The following is an 18781-nucleotide window of genomic DNA, read 5'->3' as shown; positions in this document are numbered from 1 at the left end:
TGGTGCTGTGAATATTTTTCACGATAGCAGTGATAATAGAATCAATAGCGAGAATATGAGGAAGGATTGGGTGGCTTTGGGGGTTTGGTTATTAGCGGCTGGTAACTGTGCATTGATTGGCACTGGGGGGTTGGGGGGGGGTTACCGTTTTTCTTAATCAAGTAGTGACCTCTTCTGGAGAACGAAAGAGGCAAGCAGAGCCTCAGCACTAGGGGACCCTTACACATCTGCACCAAGGCAAGCAACGATAGAGTGGATGGTCCCCAGGGGAGAAACTCTCAGGGTAGATGTTTGCCCTGAGCAACCAAATGGAAAACAAAAACAAATGAACTGAAACTGAAAATCATTTGCTCAGGAGCCCTCCCTGAGAGAGCTATCATAGACAGAGCTGCTGAAACTTTGGGGACCCAGTCTATGCCTTGTGGTGAGGCCCCTGCAAGCTACCCAGATCCAGGGATCCAAGACCAGCCTTTAGGGAGAATGGATCAAAAAAGGTCCAGATGGGAAATGTATTTTTGTGTATCCTTAACTGGAAGAGAAAAGAAAGACTACTTCAGATGCATAAAGCAAGGTGAAAAGTGGCTTTTGCTCAGTGATCCCTCTTTGGGGGCAGGAAAGGGGCAAGTTCTTCTTATAATCTTGTCAATTGGACCAGGGGTAAGAAAAACCAGAGAATGTTTTTTTATTGTTGTTGTTGTTTTTCTCCACTAAACAACACCATATTCATGTTACTTCAGACTCTTGGAAGGAGAAAGAACCTCCAGTAAGCCTTCTTGGTGACTCTAGCTACCACTGCATTCTTCTTTTCTGTGCATGTCCAGAACTTAAGCTGGGCTAGATCGTGGAGCATTTGATCAGACCTGGTCTCTGTTGGGCTGTCCTGTATCACACATTCCAGAGGATACAGGCCTGGTTTCCACTTAGATTCATGGGCAGCAAGGTGCAGTTTGATGGAAATCCTATTATCCTACCCCTGGTTGAATGAGATCAGAAGAACTGGACTCAGAGAGGGGAAGGGCCTTACCCAAGTTGAGAGATAGAAGGGCGGGGCTCTAGATTAGAACTGGGTCCTCCAACCAGTTAGCAGTCATGCCCCTCCCACCTCCCTCCAGCAGCCTTCTGCATACTAATCAACTAGTGTCTCTGTACTGGGTTGGTTAATAGTATGTTAGCTACAATTTGCTAAGCAACTCCTGCATGATAGTCCTGTTCATTCATTTATTTAGCAAAGATTTATTGACTACAATGTGCCAGACGCTGGAGATACAGTAGTAAGGAAAAAATTGTAAGCTCAGCCATTGGCAGTGATCTCATCAACAGATAAAATGAAAACTGTGATCTCTGAAGGCTGGGGATCAGATGCTGTAGGAAGCTGCAGTGATAGGATGGAGCTCTTAGTCCAGGGAGAGCTTCTTAAGGAAGTGGCCATTCTACTCATCTAATAGCTCAGGCCTAACAGCTTTGAGCCATCCTGGCCTCCTCTTATTTGCTTACACCCTACATCCTCTCCACCAACAAATCTGGTTGGCTCTGCATCTGAAATATGTCCAGAATCTACCCATGTCTCACCACCTTGGTGCCGTCCCTCTTTGTCGAAACATGCCTAGTCTCTTGTGTGTATTGCTGGGACATGATCTCCTGGCTTCCACTCTGGCCTCCCCAGAGTCAAATACGTTCAGACAATTCTGGGTCATAAATATGTCTAAGTCTTGTACAGCAGAACTTCTCAGAGGTTTTCATGTTCTAATCAATATACTAGATCTCCAAGAATAGAATATAGTATATAGCTTATCGCAGACCTACTTGACCACAGAATTTTTTCTTATAGTGTTTCATGCGACTACTGCTCTATAGAATGCTCTCTGGATAACCCAGAAAATGTCTGTGAAACTCTATCACATAAAGTATTATTATCCCACATGATGAGCCGATGGGGGACAGAGCCACCCACAACAGCTTTGCTGAACTGGGAGTCAGGTTGAGTTTTAGCCCCAGTGAGCTGCTTCCGAGCTGTGTGGCTTTGGGCAACTTATTTCATCTTTCTGAGCCTGGTTTCCTCATCTGCAACATGCAGATAATAGTTCCTGTCCTGTCCACTTTGCCAGGCCATTGAGAGAATCCAATGAGATAATGGACGTCAAAGAAGGGGCGTCCCCTTCCCCCACTAAACCAAACTAAACCAAAACCCAGTGCCACCACTGTGCTCCTGGGGACGCCTAGACAAACAGTATTTCAGGTTCCACCATCTCTGCACTTAATTGTAATCAAAGAGCAACAAATTAACATTTGGTTTATTTATTTGAGCAACTGGGAGTAAAACCCAGGGAGTTGCTGGCCGTTGGCTAGAAATCAAACAAAACAAAGAATTAATTGGAGCTAAGGCTGTGGAGAGTGCTAATCTGTTCCAGGCATGGGAACAGGCAAAAAAAAGCCAGGTGCCCGGACAGCATAGATGGAGAATGTAAAGAGCAGGGATTGTGTGGAAAGGCTCGGGAGGTAAGAGAGTCTGTAGCGAGAAGGCTAGGAAACTGTAGCTGAAGGTTTTATTATCCTCTCAGCTCCTGGTGTGGGCATGGTGCTCCGTGCAGAGTCACTGAATGCCGCTGGCTGTGATAATTCAGTGAGGGTCAGTGGGGCAGTGTGGGGCAGTGTGGAAACTCTAAACTGGCAAAGTTTTGGGTCTTTGTAAGATGTACCTGGTTCAGAGTACCTGGCTCAGACCAGGTCAGCAAGTTCTGCTGATGCCCCCTTCCCAACCCAAACACTTCCAGGTTTTTTTTTTTTCCTCTAGGGCTTTGCCTGTGACTGACCAGGTGACCTGGGGCTCCCGTCTCTGATCTCCTGGAGTAACTCACACTCTACAAATACAACTTGTGTTTGTGGCCCAAGCCTCTGAAGATGATGATGGTATTAATAATGGTAATAAAAAATAGAACATCCGTATGGATACCTAGAAAGCCACTCCTATCCAACCCCCTCAAGGGGGTTGTATGAATAAATAAATGGCCAGTGGGTGTTCTTTTATTTTTGTCACATGCCCACTTATCAGGAAGTTTAAATCCAAAGTGCTTTCTCCACCTATCCCCAAACCTTAAGATTGAGGCAACAGTGCCCCAGGCAAGAACTCAATAGAATGAAAAAGGTTTCTGTTTGCACAAAATTGTTTACCAGGATTACTAAGCAAACAGGAGGAATGGAACAAAATGATAAAAACAATCTTTGGTGCTTTCCTGTGGGATTTACTGAGGTCTTTCAAAGTATGTCCAGTGATGGGTGAAATTGACTTCTTGGAGGAAAGAGAAGAAGAAGGAAAATGAACATTATCATGAATCTTGTCTCTTGAGGGGTTTAGGGCTGTAGCTGACCATGACTGTTCCTAGCCTTTGCTGAACATTACTTTTTTTTGGGATGACCTGTAGTTGGGTACATAGGCCAGTGGTGTTCCTCAGAAACACGGATAAGCTGAGGCCAGGGAAAGCTGATTGAGTGGAGTGTCCTGGCCTTTCCCAGAAATGAGGGACCACTAAGTAAACTTCCAGATGGCAGTACAACCAGGTGGGCAGGGAGCGTGGGCTGAATTGTTGGGAGCAGTAGGGACACAAATATTCAGGTAGCTGCTGGGTTTCTCACAACTAGGAGAATCATAGCTTACAAAACAAACTGGCAGCTCACTCAGTTTGAGGTAAGCATTATTGTCCCCACTGAACGGATGAGGAAACTGAGTCTGAGATTACATTGAACTTGTCTAAGATTACCCAGGCAAAACCTGGTAGGGCCTAGATTCAAATTCTGAGCTTATTTATTTATTTGAGAGAGAGAGAGAGCGTGCACAAGCAGGGGGAGGGGCAGGCAGAGCGAGAAACAGACTCCCTGCTGAGCAGGGAGCCAGGACACAGGGCTCAATCCCAGGACCCTGGGATCATGACCTGGGCTGAAGGCAGACGCTGAACTGACTGAGCCACCCAGGCGCCCAGAAATTCTGAGCTTTTGATGCCATGTCCTGAGTTTTTTTTCCCTATAGCAAGAATCTGAGAAGTCTGACCTTTTCCCAGCCACCAGCCTAGGGATTCGACATGTTTGGCTCATTGTCGTTATCTAATTACTGTTTTGCTCTGAAGCTTACCTTCATTTCTGGGCAGCTCCCAGAATAGAGACACATTCAATAGTGACAGTAGATGTTGTTTCTGGGGGTTGAGGGATGTAGCAAAGTGAGGAGATACAGGTTAAATGACCCCAAGGGCTTTAGAACCCCTTGAACTTTAAGAACTTACAAACAGAGCACTTACTAAATGTCAGGCAGAATGCTGAAGACTCTCAGCAGGAGCTCACCCTTCCTTGCGCTAACCTTATGAGGCACACATCATTGTCATGTCCATATACAGATGAAGAGACTGAGGCTCACAGAAATTGACTTGTCCAAGATTGCACAGCCAGAAAGCAGAAGAGCTGGGAATTGACAAGAGGTAGTCTGAGCACTTAATCCTGCCTCTGTAAATACTTGTCAAATATTAAGATGATACCAGTGGTTCTCAAAGTGGTCCTAAAATCAGCATTGATATCAACCAGCACGTGTTAGGGAAACTGAATCAGGAACTCTGGATGTGGGGCCCTGCCCTCTGGGTGGTAGCAGCCTTCTGTGTATCCTGGTGCACACTCATGTCTGAGGACAGCTGGACTAAGCTGTACTGCTGTGCTTTAAGGGAGAAAGGACTTACCCAGAGCACTGTGGCCACCAGATGAGCCTGGTCTTGGGAAGATGGCTTTCCAGAACGTGCTGTTGTTTTGGTTTGTGGAGCATACCTGGGGGAGTAGAGAAGAAGCAGAATCTTTCGAGAGAGATGATTTGATGGGAAGAGAAGGTGGGAAGGGGTGACATCACAGCCACTTTCCAAGAATACAGTGTGTTTGTAGGACACGTATCATTTATCCAGAAGGCTCACTGAAGTCAGGTGACTTGGCCAAGGCCAGGTAACTAGTGACAGATGTTGGACTCAAAGCCAAGTCCCTGACTCCTTCTGGAGTATGTTGCAGCTGCATCTCCCCCAGAGCATGCTGAGTCATAGATGTTCAGAGATTCCCTCTGAATTATGAGAAACTCTTCTTGGTAATGGCGACAACCTTCTGACAAAGATAAGGGAGGATAAAAAGTACAGCAGGCTGTTGGTACCAGGAAGGAGGAAATATGAAGGGAGGGCTTCAGAAAGGGACAGAAAGGAGACAGGGAGATGTCGTGTTCTGGAACCCCCCCGACTGTCCCCTCATCTTGGTCATCACTGTCACCATTTACTGGACTGTAAATGCTCTAGAGTGGTACCAGACATAGAGTGCAGCACAGCTGAACTTGAGGTTGATTCCTGGCTTTGCCAGTGACCCTACACAGTTTATTTAACCTCTCAGAGATTGGATCCTCATCTCCAAAATGAGGATCTTTACAATTCTGGCCTCACAGGATTTGAGGGAAGTTTCAAGGGAGTTAACATATGCAAAACCCTTAGCAGATTGCCTGGCTTGTGTAGGAAGTGCTCAATAAATGTTAACCAGAGTTGGGAGTGTGGGAATAATTCCCCATTAAGTTACTTTCTAGGGATGATGGTTAATGCCAGGATGACATGTAAGTTTGGGCCAGAGTGGAATTGTTTGAGTGGACATAGGGGAGGCTAAGGCTGCTTCTCTGATTTTCCTGGACATAATGGATTATGAAATAAATAATTTCTTTTTGAAACATCCTGAGTGATTTCCCTGTGCAGGGTACTCCCACCCCTCAGTGCAGTCCCGACCCCACTTAGAATGGCACTCAGGCCCTCAGGCCCTCTCTTCTTTTTTTCACCCCTTCCCCTCCTTCCTATGGTTCCCTGGACATTGCTGTGCAGGCTCCCACTCCAATCTTCAGCTGCAGCTCATTTTCTGCTAGTAAGAACACCCGCAGCCTAGACCAGAACAACGGAGTGAGGGCAAAAACAGCAGTGGATCCTGAGAGGTATGGCAGAGGGCTGGGACCCAGACCATCTCTAGCATTTAGAGGAGGTTGGAATTTGTAATCTCTCAATTTGCCTCTGCCCATGTGACCAAGATACTTGAGCATATTCATAACAATAGTGAAAAGCTAACATTTGTTTGAGCATTTCACTATATGCCAGGCACCTGTCTCAGAGCTTTATGTGTATTTACTCAAATAATTCTCAGAATAGCCCTACAATAGAACTAGTTTTATAATCCCCATTTACACAGGAGAAAATGCAGGCACGGAGAGGTTGGGTAACTTGTCCAGGGTCACACAGCTGGCAAGTAGGATTTAAACGCAAGCATTCTGATGACAGAATTTCCCCTCTTAACCACTATGGGAGGGGACAGCAGGTGTTGGTAAGAGTAGAAAGAGGTCTTGTTTCTAATATATATTTCATCGAAATTGTATAATGATGAATGTTGTTATTAACATAGTTCTTAGAGAAGAGCATAGAGCAAAGGTGGTCTATGAGGATTTCCAGGGGCTTGGAGTTGTTTTGGGATCACCTGTGGTGTAAGGGCCAAGTGAGGTCTGGAGAAAAACACACTGGGAATTGGGATCTTGTCAACACTTCCCACCCCCACACCTCTGCTATCAGCAGAAAATGAAAATGCACATCTTGAGATGCCTGGAAAGGAACAGAAATCACCCAGATGGGACATATAGAAGGTGGGGTGTGTGTTAAGGCTGAAAAGGGGTTGCCCCTCTTACACAGAGCATGGAGAGAGTTGAGCGAATGCCTTCATGTTAGCTTTGGGTATTTCTTTTTTTTTTTTTTTAAAGATTTTATTTATTTATTTGAGAGAGAGAGAATGAGAGAGAGCACATGAGAGGGGGGAGGGTCAGAGGGAGAAGCAGGCTCCTCGCTGAGCAGGGAGCCCGATGCGGGACTCGATCTGGGGACTCCAGGATCATGACCTGAGCCGAAGGCAGTCGCTTAACCGACTGAGCCACCCAGGTGCCCTAGCTTTGGGTATTTCTTAACATCAGCTAGTAGAGCCAATTCTCTTATACTGACATCTTTCACACTCCACCTCAATACACACTTGTGTCTCCCGGAGTCTCTGCCAGATATCTGTCCCTGAAAAAAAGAAGCTCCCTTAAGAGCCTAGAGCAGGGCCTCAGTGTTTTATATTTCCATAATTTTATTGTAAAAGAATCACAGAGAGTGTATCTATCAGTTTTGCTGCATAACCCAGATCTCAGTGGCTTATAATAATGAAAATTTATTTTCCATTTATGTCACAGGATGCCTACAGCTCAGCAATTGCTGTGCTTCAGGCTGTAGGTTGCTTAAGGGTCAGTTCCATAGGTCTTCTTGGTCTGTGATTGCATGAGAAGGAGCAGGCCCTATGCACAGAGTGCTGTTCTAACACAAAGCAGGAGTGCAAGAGACCAGCTTCAGGTATGCAGTCACCTTAGACTTTTGCAGGGATGTGGTTCACAGTCCACTGGCCAAAACAATTTCAGTGAGCCAAATCTGACAATAGAATAGGAAAATTTACTGGTAGGGAGTGTGGCAAGGGTGTGGAAGCATAATCCTTCTACAGGAGACTGATCTGTAATGCAAATTATCACAGGGATTTTTTTTTTTTTAACCATGCAATTCAAGGGCCCTTCTCCAGCTATTTTAATTCAATAGGTCAGGGTAAGTAGTAACAACAGTAATAATAATAAAGATAATGGCCAATATTATTTTTTGCCTTTTATGAGCCAAACACTGTGTTAAGTGCTTACACGTATGATGCTGTTTAATCCTACAACTACTCTGTGAGATGGGGACAATTATCATCTTCCTTTTATAGATGAAGAAATAGAAGCTCAGAGACATTCAGAAACTTCCCAAGGTTAAATAGCTAGTAAATAGTGGAGCAGGGTTATGGACCTGTGGAATGTAACTCCTGAGTCCCAAGACTTCTTCAGTTTCTCAAATGTGCCAATTTCTCTCCTGTCTCAGGGCCTTTGCACTTCCTTTCTCCTTAACCTGAACTAAGTTTCCTCCCATTAATTCACTTCATTTCTCAGGTTTCAGTAGAAACGTAACTTCCTCAAATAGGATCCATGATGGACTCATTTGGGTTTTCCAGATTTTTTCAGCCTTATCTGACCTTCTTTGCTGTGGCGACATGCTTGATAGAGAGCCCAATCTCCTGCGCATCCCCTGACCTCCTAACACCTCAGGCTGTCTCAGCTCTCCTCAGGGAAAACAGGAGATGGGAAGGAGCCAGCAGATAAATCTCCCTCTGTTCCTTCTCCTGGATGGGCTCTCCAAGTCACAGTTGTCCCAGATGGCTCATCCATCGGAGCCATCAGCTATATTTTCTTCCAAGGCTGATGCCAGCTTGGTAAAACACCACCTTGCATGTGCTTTCCCTCATTCCTTCACTTCCCCTTGTCCTTTCCTCTTGCTGTCCTAGACTGGCCCTCCCAATAAAGCATTAGCAAGTGATATTTACTACAGGCTTTGCTGTCTTGGGAACCCAGCCTAAGGAACCTCCCTTCCCACCTAAACTTGACCACCTGTTGTTTTCACTCAACTGCTCTATTCTTTTGTCTCACAGCTTTATCTAGCACAACTGGTCATCATATATAATATATGCATTTGTGTGATTACCTGTTTGACAACAATTTCTTTCCATCTACCTTAAGTTCTATGAGACAAAGATTACACAGTGTTGTTTACCACTGTGTCGCCTGTACTTAGTGCATGGCCTGCACATAGTAGCCGACCAACAAATATTCATAAATGAACGTGCATGTCTAGGTTTGAATCCTTGCTCTGTCTCTGTTGCTTTGGGCAAGTTACTAAAAACTCCTAAGCTTCATTTTCCTTCCTTTTTGGAAATACGGGACCAGGTACCTACTCCACAGGTCCTGAGAACCAAAAGTGGTGATAAATGTACATGTTCAATAACTGATAATAATTGCTAATATCATTATGCTATACCAGCACCCAACAATCTTTTCCTATAAAGGGCCAGACAGTAAATATTTTAGGCTTTGTGGAAGAAATGATCCCTGTTGCAGACTCAACTCTGCCAATGTAGTGTGAAAACAACCATAGATAATGCGTAAACAAATGGGTGTGGCTGTGTTCCAATAAAACTTTATTTACAAAAGCAGGCAACAGGCCATTGGCCCTCATGTTGTAATTTGCTGACCCCTATATGGCCCCTGTAGATGTTTGGGGTATGTATGGGGTACTATATGGTCTGAGCAGTGTGAATCTAAAGGGTTGTGCTAGGGTCACATCAACAGATTGTAAATATTCCTGAACTTTCTAGGCAAGGCGTATCCCTTCCTTTCTTTTCTGTGTTAAAGATAAGCAATATTTTCCTGGCAGTGACAGCGTACTTTCAGGGAAATCTTATTCTCAGAATTTGTATTTGTTTATAATACCTCTTTAACAAGTGTGAGCGGTGAGAGCCCTCCCGCATATTTTCCCTCCCACTTTTTGTGAACTGGGACTAGTGCACCTTCTCTACATACATGAAGCTAGTCTGTGGTGAGAAAAATGGGAATTTGGAAGATTGGAACTTCGCTTGTCTCCTAAGAACCTTACTTATATGGTAAATCTTTTTAGAATAAGTGGTTTCCTGCAAAAGATATTAAAGATACAGTCTTTTTTTTTTTTTTAATTTGGTCAAGTCTTGGGAGAAGAGCATATTTAAAAAATATATATATGGGATCATAGGATCAAGAGAACAAGACAAGTGTGCTTTAGAGAAAGTATTAGTTTTTTAAGCCTTGCTATGTGTTAGGTATGTGAGAGAAGGCCAACACACCACAGCTGATGGTTTATCAAGAACCACCCATTGCAAAATTGAGGTGCTTTTAACAGGAGAAGAGGGAATGGAGTCTAGAGATTCAAAAATTGCATCTGGTTTGGGTAGAGAGGAAGTGGCTGCCTCATCTTACCCCTGCGAGCATCAGCTTGCCTCTCTTGCGCTGATAAAAAAAGATGTTGTGAAAAGCACCTTGCTCGTTGCCTCTTACAAAATAGAGCTGGAATAAATGGATGTCGTACATTTCCATCTTTCTTTATTGTAGTTATTAATAAAACATGACAATCCGCAAATCTTACTGAGGGTTAAGCCTATCTGAACTGATCACATGTTGGCTGGATTCTGATGCATGTCACCTTTTGATGTGACATTGAAGACCCATGCTCTGCACGTCTTTCTATTCTTCCATTCTCAGAGTTCCGACAATGACTATCCTCCTGGTTGTAATACAGCTGCCTCTGCTTTAAACATCATGTCCTCTCGGCATCATTTCAGACAAGATGAAAGAAAGCAGGCAACAAAAAGGGCCTCCTCCTTATGTACTTCCTTTATGCTGCGGAAGGAAATCTTCCCAAGAAGGGCCCTTTGCAAACTTCTTTTTATGTGCCATTGACCAGAAATGTGTCACATTGGTCATTAGACCAATCGCTCCCAAAGGAAGTGTGGTAACTGTGATTGGCTGAGAAGAGTCATGATTCATTCACTGGGGCTAGAACAAGCAAAGAGGAGGCATGGTACGTGGGTGGGCAGGGTCTGCCATACCTTTTTTGTCATTTTCTTCTTATGTCTGTTTGGTTTACCAGTTCCTAATCCAGTGCCTGACCTAAAATAAGCATTCAATATGTATTTATTGGGGAATGAGTAAAGTAATGCATGGATAAATAATGACTAGAATATCCTTCTCCTTGCCTTTCCCCCTATTTATTCTTTTGGTTTCCTCATTTCTCTGAGTCTGATGTAGGCAGTCCTGGAGCTATTCTTTCTATCTGCAGATGATGCTTCCTAAATTTGGTAACACGGTAAGAGGTGAATATGGCCTATCACACTGTCCATTTTCAGCCTTTGGTGTAGGTTGGTCAGTGTGGTCAAGGAGAGGACAGGTAGGTGAGGCCGGTTGTGCACTCAAGGACTGCATGCACAGCCAAGAAGGAAACCAAGGTAGTCCATTCCCTTCAGTCCTCTCCCTGGGCAGTTCTCCATGAGTTTTTAAACTCCTGTGTTAGAATGTTAACAAAATAACAAGATCTGTGGAAAATATTAAAGAGATATGGTTTGATATGCACCAGGCATCTTGGAAGCATTTGTTACCAAGCATTTAATGAGATTATTATAAGCCCCTTCCACTTAGCTCATAGCTCAAAAGGTCTAAACACCATTTCTAGGTATCCCTTTGTTAATCTAGTTTGAATGAAGCACTAGGAAATATTTCTTTAAATAAGTGACTATCCTGGGTTATTCATGATTTCAGTCTTGTTTATCCCCTGCTGTTGGACCAAAGTGGGGACTTTATGCTCAATCCTGGAGTATCCCTGGGAAGGAGATAGAATGATGAGGAGTTGTCTAATCTGAGTGGAATCTGATCTCTGTCACTTATTAGCTGTGACATCCTGGGCAAGTTGCTTAATACATCCAAGCCTCAATTTTCTCACCTACAAAATGGGACAATAATTGAGGGCGGTTCTGGCACAATGACTACAACAAAGAAAGGGTGCAACAAATGCTATCTGTAGTTGCTGTTGCCACATGCTATAGTCATCAGTTTGCCATTGAAATGAGCACTTTTTTTTTTTTTTTTTACAAAGACATCTGTGGTTGTTATCTTTGAAAAAAGATGATGCCATTTAGGAAAACCCAAAGTCAGTCCATCCAACAACAGCCAGCTTAGTGTGAGGCACTGCTTGCATTCTCGGCATGATGCTGGGCACTGGGATTATCTTTAGAACCTAGTGGGGCCTCATGTTGCCGAGAATGACTCTGACTGGTCACTGAAGGGTGGTTAAAAAACATCTGTAGAATTTGATGTTTATTTTGCAGAAATGAAGTTCTTTGGGCTGAATTGACTGATCATGTCACCCAAAATGGCCCCTTAGGATTGAATCTATTCTGAATTGATTCTGTCCTGCAGTTGGGACTTTTACTTTAACCAAGAGTATGTCATGTGGCAGCATGGAGAAGAGGGGTGTTCAGGAGCTGGGCAAAGTCAATCTTCACCATGCCTGTCTACCCCCTAAGACATCGTCACTTCAGGCAAGACTGCTCATTATTCTGGGCCTCTTAATCTCTAACATGAGCATTTAAATACCCACCCATGGCATTTAACTGGCTATTGCAGAGTAAAAGATGAAATGATTTCATTGTAATTATTATTATGGTTACTTATGCTGGTCTGAGAGGAGATTTCTTTCAGATGCTAGAAAGCCTTTGGGTCAAGGAGCATGAGAACAATTGTTCTTCTATGGCAAGTTCTTTCCAACTCTCCATGTCAATTCAAACTAACTAAAGGGCTATGTTTAAAAATATTTCTGACTTGACCACCTGGAACTCTGAATGGACTAGTGTAGATGTTTGGGTCCTCTGAGAAGCACACACTAAGACAGGGTTAGATGCCCAAGACAGTCACTGGAGGAAACACCTGTGAAGAGAAAGAGGGAGGAAGTAGGAGGAGGCAGGGAGAGCCTTCAGACCCTGATGCAGGTCTCACACCTGTGAAAGGAGAGGAGGAAGGACAGGACCAGCAGAAAGAGTCCGAGACGGAAGTTCTTTTCTAAAATCCAGTATTTGGATAGAGCCCAAATTGCCCATATGAGCAGCTCCATGTCCTGAAGAAATGGGCCTGGACTTGAACCCTTGTCATGCTTAGTCATTGGCAGAGAGTAGCCTGTGGGAGGTGTGTCCTTGGCATGAACACAGTAGCGGATCCAGCAGCTGGGACATTCAGTCAACTATGCTTCCCATCTAAGGAGACCTGAGCAATACAATTTCATGGCTACCCAGCAGATTGTCAGACATTTCCTCTTTGAGCTCACATCTTAGGGAGTTTGAAAAACAAAACAGGACATTTGTGATAGTATCCCCAAATCAATGTTCCATTCCCTTCTTTGACTTTCACTTCCCCCTCTGTTTCAGCTAGACCAATCATGTTGAAAACCCCACCCAGGTTTGTAAAGTTCCTCATTTGACAATTAAAAAAAAGTATGTGAATAAGGCACATGCACTTCTTTTGTTTTATCTTTTGAATGAGTTATTTTGCTTTCTTGGGTTTTCTTGGATTTCATGTTTTCCCCTTCTTTCCCCATCCACCACTGCCTGTTCCTCACAGCTGTGTTCCTGATGCCTGATGTGATATTTGTGGAATAAATGGGTATTAGTGAACAGGCTATAAAACTCAAATCCCCTTCAAGTCTGTGAGCTCCTTTGTGTCAGGGTATTTGTCTTAGGGCGATGACATATAATGGAAAGACCATAGATTTCGTTCTATGATCAGACACAAATTAGCTGTGTGATGTTGGGCAAATTGCACCACCTCTCTGAGCCCAAGTTTCCCTTTTTGACTAATAAAACTAGTAATAATATCTAGCTCATTGAAATGTAAATGAGAGAGTGATCATACATGTGAAGTTCTCAGCACAGTGCCTGGCACATTGTAGGTGCTTACTAAATGACAGATAATGAATGGATGAGCCTGAGGAATACATAACACATAATTTAATATGTAATGCATAACACATAAGGCTTTGCTCCTTTCCCTGCCCTCCTGCAATGGCCTGACCCTTATCTGGTCACAAAAGATCCAGGTAAGAAAAAGTAGATGGACAAAGGATTGGAACATAACAGCAAACAAGCCAATATCGAGGACCTACTGTGTGCAGCCACTGGGCTAATCACTGTAGGACAAGTAGAGATGACTGAGATATATTCCCTCTCCTCCATCTCACTTGAGGTGCCTAAAGTGGCATCTCAATGTGGCATTAGGTGTTTGAAGATCTTGATGGATGGACACATGGGGTGAAAGATAACATCATCACAGGATGAGGATAATGGTTTGGAGAATGTTGAGGAGACCAGGATGTGGGGAAGCAGGGAAAGATACAGCTGGAAAGTTGCTTGGGATCAAATCCATGTAGGTTCTGAATGCCCTGCAGAGGAAATTAGACTTGATTCTGTATATAATGGTATGTCAGTCAAGGTTCTTGACAAGATAATTGGACGGGAATTTCTGCCAGGTGGATTGTCATCAAGTGTTCTGCCCAGTGAAAAAGGAAGAACTGCAATAATTCAAGGTACTGATTTTGAGTTCCTTGTTCACCTCAGATTTCTCTTCACTGATCAGCTCTTTATATATTATTTTTAGAACTCTCAAAATGGCAGCCACAGGAACACAGACTATCCAAAACAGAAGAAAAAGGGAATCAAGATGAAGGGGAATACCTTCTTCAGCGAATACTAGTTATTTACTTTGGGTTTGGCCACTAATCTCAGGACAGAAATGAATGAAAATTTACCCAAAAGACACATGAGCATGAAGAGTTAAATCAAAAAAAGAAAAAAATACTTTGGACTTTTACTTTAAAATATACCTTTGAATTTAACAATCTGTAACTTGCTCCTTTCCCTCCACTTAGCAAGCTTCTCGAGCACCCTTCTCCTCCTCATGTTCTGGGAACAATGGATGTTTCATATAAAAATAGGTGTAAGTCACTGTGTGAATAAAATGAATAAATATGATGTGCCTCGAAACAGTACCTCATTGGAAGCTGCATTCTTCCCTTAGCCTGAGGGGATGTGTAGCTTACATTTGCGTGTTGCCTTGGTGTTTGAAGGCTTCTGTGAACATTTAGCTCATTTGTTTTTTGCAGATTTTTTTTAATTGTAAAAAAAGTGTTTGTATACTGTACAAATTTGCCATTTCTCCTTCTTTTACCCCAGGGTAAATCAAAAGGAACCATACAGTCAATGAATCACAATGAACATCCCTTAGCTGGTCGCCTTGTAGTCCCCTTTCTAGTCTCTTATTTATGCTACATCCAGGGTCATCTTTCAGGAACTCACATGTGTAACATCCTTTGGTGACTTCCTCAGTGGTCACAGGATAAAGTTCCAGTCCCCTCACAGGGTGGGTGAGTGTCTCTACTATGAAGCTTTCTTTACCTTTCCAGTTATATCTCTTCTCCTATTGTAGGCTCTGCATCAAAGTCACTCTACAGTTTACAGAAGAGTCAATGCTTGGTCACCTCTCTAGGCCTTTGCTTACACAGTTTCCTTGGAATTGAATGTTTTCCCCCCATTAATCAGCCTATCTTGGGAGCAGACTGCAGAGAGCAAAGGATGCAATTTGGGGCAGTTGTAAGGCAACCAAGCCCGTCCGTTCTCCTTCAATCCTTGCAAATACGAGATTCATCTATTATTGGGAAGAATGAGAAATCCAAGTGGGGGACTACCGATCCATGCCACAGTGTCCAGTGTGCTGAGCATCCTTTATGTACTGGGTGCTGGGAATACGGCAATGAATCATCCTTTGGGGAACTTGCAGCTAGCGGGGAAGATAAGGCCAGTCCGTGAACTCCCAGAACACCAGGCAGGAAGTTATAAGAAGAATATGTATAAATAGAGGGTTCCATATAAAGCTCAGAAGAGAGAGAAACTATATTAAGCTGAAGCATTCAGAAAAAACATTTTGGAGCATTTGCTATGTGACTTGGACCTTGAAAATGGGAAAGATTTAAATACGTGCAGATGGTTTGGGAAATGGGGGGAGTATTGGTGCCAGAGTTCATTCTGTGCAAAGGCAAGGCGGTGGAAGAAAGCTGGGTTTTCAGAGAGAACAAAGAGATCAGCTTAGCAAGAGCAAGGAAGAACTGAAGAAATAAAAGGAGGAAAGATAGAACCGGGCCAGGTGATGGAGGAAGCAGAAGTGTGAGCTGGTGACTGACCTGCAGATCCCCAGACATGAAGCTAGCTGGAAATGCAGAACACTTCCTCTCTGATTCAAGTTGGAACAAGGTTGCCTGGTGGCAGAGGTGCAAAACTTGGTTGGAACACTACCTGTTTGCCTTTAGACATCAGCAAGGGGATGCCAATACCTTGGAGTTGTGTTAGAGTACATTTTTCATCTTGTCCTTCTACAGTTTATTAGAAATGTGTATCCTGAAATGCGTGGGATCACTTGTTGATCACATGTTGATAAGATCTCAATATTGAAAAGAAAAAGCCAGAGGAATGCCAAGTTACTCTGTGTGTGTATGTGTTCATCTTCTTGCAGAGGTCAAAGGGCTTGGCCAACATCATCCCTTTGAGCTTTCATGCTCCAATGGGGGCTTTTTAAAGGAGGAAGTTAAAGAAATATGGGCCATAGAAGAAAATGCTCCATGAGAATTAAGGTAACCAAAGAACTGCCTGTATTTGGATATTCTCTAAGTAAGACAGTGCTTGGTCGGCCAGAGGTGGACCTTGGCTCTTGGACTGATTGAACTCTGATTATATCCTGAGTTCTACCACCTGTCACTGCTCTTCTGAAATTATAAAGGGATTAGGTCTTGTGTCTATTCAACAAACATTTTCTGTGTCCCAACTATATATCAGGATTTGTGTTGTGTGCTACACTAGGGGTTGTAGATGGAGGCACAAAATGAAATTGAAATGGTCCTTCTTGAGGATGGTGCAGTCTGATGGGGTAGACACATATGTCCATATATTTTCCAAAGCAATGTATTAATGGATCAGATGGCAAGAAGCACAGGGTGCCATGGGAGCCCCGAGGAGGAACACATCCTTACTTAGCCTGAGCTAAGGGTGTTGGGAATGGCCAGGGAGCGTCGTCTAAAGGAACTGATACATCAGTGTCTTCTCTACTATTGGTCCAGCTTTAAAATTATAGCCTCTCAAAGCTGGCTACCCCTGAGGTCACAGTACCTATCAAACTTAATTATCATCCCTTGGGTCATTATCTGATCTACTATAAACTTCAAAAGACAGAGATTGTTTCTATTTTGCTCGTAATGTGTCTCAACCATGTAACAGTACTGACACCGTGTAGGTACCTTATAAATATGGGTGGTGTGTTAAGGGAGAACATGTTAGCACATGGATTTCACCCTCTCCCTCTCAGTGCTAAGGGGAATTCTGTTGTAATATTTAATGACTGCTTTCTGCATTCCTAACTCTGAGCCAAGTCTAGAAGGAAACAACAAAAAAGGAAAAGTGTGTGGAATGTTTGGACCAAACCGAACCTTGGACATCTGCTGATTCTATGCCTCATTTCTACAGATAGAAAGTTGAAATTCAGAGAAGTTACACTATTAGTGCAAGGTCTTCCAGGTGATTGTAGTGGAACAAGTCTAAAATCTAGCTATCCTGATTTCCAGTCCTCAGTTCCTTGCTGTGAGTCACTAGTATTCTTCTATCAGTTACAGATATGTAGGGAGGACGCACAAAGAATTCTGGGAAGGACTCATTTCTTTTGCTATCACACAGAATGCTTCCAAATTCTAAAGGAGTCTCATCTTGCAGGTAAGACTTTGTTTAACAGAATATTTCATGTGATAGGATTATGTTCTACAAAAACCAAAAAAAATAAGGGATGCTTTCTTGTGTGATAAGTAATTGCTTCTGACGGGAGCACCTTCCACTTTGTAAAAAAGACCTGTTTCCCTTGCTTTCATCTGATATCTCTGTGAGGCCCCGGAGGGAAATGTTGGGAACAGATGCTTGCTCCAGCTGTAATATTCCCTTGAAAAGGGATGCTTGAAATCCTTTAGAGATCCCAGTGTTCCTTCAAAATTGATTTTGACACTGTAGAACTACATTCTAACTAACTTCCATGCCAAAATCTATTGTGACTAGCTATTGGGTAGTTTAAAGAATATTTGCAAGTAAGCTTTCATATCAAGAGCAAAAAAAAAAAAAAAAGAAAAAAAGAAAAAGGTTCATATCTCATAACCCGAGTTTTATCCTTTTAGAGTGTTTTCTAAAAGGGCAATAGGAAGAAATTGTGAGAGCAAAAGATTAATTGGGGGATGGATTAATTAAAGCATTAATTAAATAAGATACTGTCATAATAGAATACATTAAATGACAAAAATGCATCAGGGAAAACAAAATAAGAAAACTTCTATTGTATTATTAACAATAAAAATTCATGGTTTCTAACATGTATTAATAAGCACTCACTGTGGGCTGGGCTCTGTTGTAAGCCTTTATAGGAATCAGTGCATCCAATCTTCACAGCAACCCATGAGGAAGGTACAGTTAACATCCTTGTTTTAAAAAGAGTGGAACAAGGCACACAAAACTAATGTAACTTGCTTGAGATTATACAGAGTGGTGGAATTCATGTTCAAACATACATAGACTGACTCTAGAGCCCATGCTTTTTTTTTAATTAAAAATTTAAATAACAAAGTAATATATATCCTGTAAGCATACCACTTGATCCCCAGATTCCACTTACATGAATTAACTGAGACCCATACAAATATTTATGTACAAGGATGTTCATTAAACCATTACTTCCAGGGGCGCCTGGGTGGCTCAGTTGGTTAAGCAACTGCCTTCGGCTCGGGTCATGATCCCAGGGTCCTGGGATCGAGTCCCGCATCGGGCTCCCTGCTCGGCAGGGAGTCTGCTTCTCCCTCTCCCACTCCCCCTGCTTGTGTTCCCTCTCTCGCTGTGTCTCTCTCTGTCAAATAAATAAAATCTTTAAAAAAAAAAAAAAAAAAAAACCATTACTTCCAGTAATGGAAATTGGAAACAATCCAAATGCTGAATTATCAGGGATATATTAAGTGCTCAATTTAAAAATGAAAAAAAAAAAAAAGAAAGCAAAGCACAAAGTAGAAAATGAAATCACTCATAATCCCTATACTCTGAAATAACCACAAAGAAATCTGAGCAAATAGTTCCAGCCTTTTTTTTTTTGTTTTTTTTTAGGTTTTGTTTCTCACACAAAATTAAGATCATACTGGATGTATTGGTTTACAATCTTACTTTTCTATGT

General features: G+C 42.8%; 1 long non-coding RNA gene across 1 annotated transcript in view; it reads left to right on the top strand.

Moving 5' to 3' along the window:
* The window catches only part of LOC123858717 (uncharacterized), a 106570-nt gene that overhangs the window by 49208 nt on the left and 38581 nt on the right, over positions 1–18781 (top strand). Inside the window, exons 9-10 of the long non-coding RNA XR_010410508.1 lie at positions 2792–2919; positions 14141–17295. This is a non-coding gene — a long non-coding RNA (uncharacterized LOC123858717). The remainder of the gene's footprint in view (positions 1–2791; positions 2920–14140; positions 17296–18781) is intronic.

This window comes from Mirounga angustirostris, unplaced genomic scaffold, assembly GCF_029215605.1.
Source record: "Mirounga angustirostris isolate CCGP_5_RB_7025 unplaced genomic scaffold, mMirAng1.0.hap1 SCAF_4, whole genome shotgun sequence".
Lineage (NCBI taxonomy): Eukaryota > Metazoa > Chordata > Mammalia > Carnivora > Phocidae > Mirounga > Mirounga angustirostris.
The sequence above is the reverse complement of the archived record's forward strand: the minus strand, read 5'-3'. Positions and strand labels throughout refer to the sequence as shown.